The 3379-nt window shown below is 43.9% G+C and overlaps 1 protein-coding gene and 1 long non-coding RNA gene across 2 annotated transcripts in view; one reads left to right on the forward strand and one right to left on the reverse strand.

The window, feature by feature from the left end:
* Nucleotides 1-3379, forward strand: part of LOC111644959 (uncharacterized) — an 80064-nt gene that overhangs the window by 36835 nt on the left and 39850 nt on the right. The gene's annotated exons all lie outside the window — the stretch shown is intronic.
* On the reverse strand, nucleotides 614-1336 carry LOC147817529 (uncharacterized). Its single transcript, XR_015436282.1, has 2 exons — nucleotides 1299-1336; nucleotides 614-1198 (listed from the first exon to the last, which is right to left on the reverse strand). It is a non-coding gene; the product is annotated as an uncharacterized LOC147817529 (long non-coding RNA).

Consider the following 3379-nt stretch of genomic DNA (forward strand, 5'->3'; position numbering starts at 1 on the left):
AAAACATTGTCATCACATTTACTCTCATTAATCATTTCAACATTTCTGACTAAAACAAAAGTTTTTCCAGACAGAATCTTATAACGTCAGAAGCTGAATTAAAGATTTCCACATATGAACTGTCACTTCCTGTCGTCAGATAAAAACAAAAAAATAACAAAGTGCATAAAAATAATTGAACCAACCAACACCAACATGTTCAGTTCATGACAAGCTCATTACAAAAGGAAAATATGGAAAATGAAAAATAGAAAATGAAATCACATGTTGACACAACAGCAACAGTCTGATACATGAACATCAGAGTCAGTTCATCTGAACATTTTATAAAGTCAATAATACTAATCAATCAGTAAAATAATCAGTAATCAAAGATAAATTTCCTCTGTCAGAGGCTGAACGTCATGTGATATAATAATCCAGCAGTGCAGAGAAGTGTACGAGCGAGCAGGACATCCTTAATCTGACAGTGATGAAGCTTTTACTCTTCTTCATCATTGAGTTCAGAATAATGAGGAAGAATAAACATTTACATGATCCACACACTGATCAATATTTATGATTATTAATTTGATTTATACATTTCAAACACTTCAGTCACTGACTCTGTCTCCTTTTCTTTCCCTCCTCTGCAGCAGTGACAGTAACGTTCACTGTTTTATCTTCATCACCTTCATAAGTTTGTTCATAATAATTCTTCACCTTATTCACAATATATCTTTAGTCTGACTTTAATAGTAGTTATATTTAGAAATATGTATTTTTCATTCCAGTCATGTGATCATATTGTTTACATGTCACCTTGTTGAATGTGACTATTGGACGTGGTTATAACCCAACTCACCTGCAGGTGTCAGCGTTTCCTCTCATATCATATTAAGAACTTCATTCATGGTTCAGACAATGCTGCTTATAATTAACAACTCCGCCCCTTTCACATAAATGCGTTTGTACCTGGACAGGTAAACCCAGGGTTAACTGAGCAGGTATCATAACTAACAGTTGAAGCGATGAAGCTCTGCAGTCACAGATCTGTGACTCTCTTCTTATACCTGAGCTTTATAAACACTCATTAGCCACGTCTGATTCACCCTGGAGAAATGTTGGTCAACTGTCAGGAGCCAATCAGATGCAGCCGCTGGCGTCCATCGTCCTGCTGCTGGATCACTGTTCATCTGGAATCAGCTCAGGTCACTTCCTGTTTATCCAGAGTCATAGAAAATATAAAATATCAACCATTTGTGAGAAATGTTGTCATAGTTTCTGTGTGAAGTCTTGAGTTGTGAGGTCACACTGACCTTGACCTTTGACCTCAAAAGTCTAATCAGTTCATCGTTGAGTCCAGGTGAATGTTGGTACCAAATTTGAAGAAGTTCTTTGAAGGTTTTACTGAGACAATGAGACGGACGGACAACCTGAAAACAAAATGGCCGCTCTGACTGTCGCTGGGCGGCAGTTTGTTTTTTGTTTCCTCTGACAGTCGCAGTTTAATCTGCATGTTGAGTCTTTGAAGGTCGTCTCTGCTGAGTGTCTTCGCTGTGAGTGAAGACAACGTCTGTGATGTCTCTTTGTCTCCTGTGAGTCCTCGTCTGTCTTCATCCGTGTTAGTCAACATCAGTCAACAGGTTCAACATGAACGACACGGAATTAGTATCAGAATAAAAACATGGAGGTGATGTTGATGTCCATGAACATTCAGAGCGGTTGTCATGGTGATTTGTTGATAAACATGAAACACTGCGGAACATGGTCCAGTTCATTGTGAGCCTGTCAGCTAACAGGAAGGCAGTGGAACTTTTATTTTGAAACTCCAACCTCAGTGATCATTACAGGACTCTTATTGTGTAGAACTGCTGTGTCTTTGTATTTGCAGACTCCAGACCAGTCCAGATCAGACCAGTCCAGACCAGACCAGTCCAGACCAGATCCAATCAGACCAGACCAGACCAGATCCGTCCAGACCAGTCCAGACCAGATCCAATCAGTCCAGATCAGTCCAGACCAGACCAGACCAGACCAGACCAGATCCAATCAGATCAGACCAGACCAGTCCAGACCAGATCAGACCAGATCAGTCCAGACCAGACCAGACCAGTCCTGTCAAGTCCAGATCAGACCAGACCAGTCCAGCCTAGATCCAATCAGATCAGTTCAGACCAGATCCGTCCAGACCAGTCCAGACCAGATCCAATCAGTCCAGATCAGTCCAGATCACTCCAGACCAGACCAGTCCAGACCAGATCCAATCAGACCAGACCAGACCAGATCCGTCCAGACCAGTCCAGACCAGATCCAATCAGTCCAGATCAGTCCAGATCACTCCAGACCAGACCAGTCCAGACCAGATCCAATCAGACCAGACCAGACCAGATCCGTCCAGACCAGTCCAGACCAGATCCAATCAGTCCAGATCAGTCCAGACCAGACCAGACTAAATCGGTTCAGACCGGTTCAGACTGGTCTGGGTTGGATCAGTCTGGTCCCGGAGTCTGAGTTATTTCTGGGTGAACAAGGCTCCCAGTGCGATCCCAGCTGCTCCCAGTACAGCCAGTCCAAACACTGTCCTCAGAGACCAGAAACTGACTGGAGGTCTGGACTCGCCGTACAACTCCACAAAGGCATTCTGGGAAATCAGAGAGAGAGAGAAACTGAGTCATGTCTTTTATGCTGTGATAGATTCACAAATGAAACCTGTGTGTGTGTGTGTGTGTGTGTGTGTGTGTGTGTGTGTGTGTGTGTGTGTGTGTGTGTGTGTTGATGTGGAACAGTAATATGATGATTAGGGGAGAACCCTTCTCTAAAATAGTTTCTCCTCTCTTTCAGACTGCCCCCCCCCAAGTCTTCTTCATGTCTCTACTGTGCAGATGAGGTTTGATTGACAGCTTCAAAGACCACAGGAAACACAGACACACACACACACACACACACACACACACACACACAGTGACTGCATGATTGACAGTTCAACATCAGACTGAATCACATTTCTCTGAAACATGAGTCACATGAAGGGAACGTGTGTGTGTGTGTGTGTGTGTGTGTGTGTGTGTGTGTGTGTGTGTGTGTGTGTGTGTGTGTGTGTTATGTGTGTTTTGCTGAGTGGACTGATGAGAACTGGGTCTGTGAGGAAGGGGGGTGTGGGACTATTTTTTCAGTAGAAAGTAGTAGTAGTTGATTAGTTTTTATTGATCATCCCAGACCAGACGACCAGTGTGTTAACCCACAGAGAGACAGAGAAGAGGATTCACTAACAAGCCGCCAACATCAATCCACTGAGGAACCGCTGGATGTGTCCAGGTCCTGGTCCTGGTCCACAGTCAGGGAGGGACCAGAGGATCCTTGTAGCAGCAGGGACGGCGCCCTCTGTGGCCACAGGTGT

The sequence above is a fragment of the Seriola lalandi genome, unplaced genomic scaffold (assembly GCF_002814215.2).
Source record: "Seriola lalandi dorsalis isolate HSWRI2012SDOR001 ecotype SW California unplaced genomic scaffold, Sedor1 jcf7180002054945, whole genome shotgun sequence".
NCBI classification, from domain to species: domain Eukaryota; kingdom Metazoa; phylum Chordata; class Actinopteri; order Carangiformes; family Carangidae; genus Seriola; species Seriola lalandi.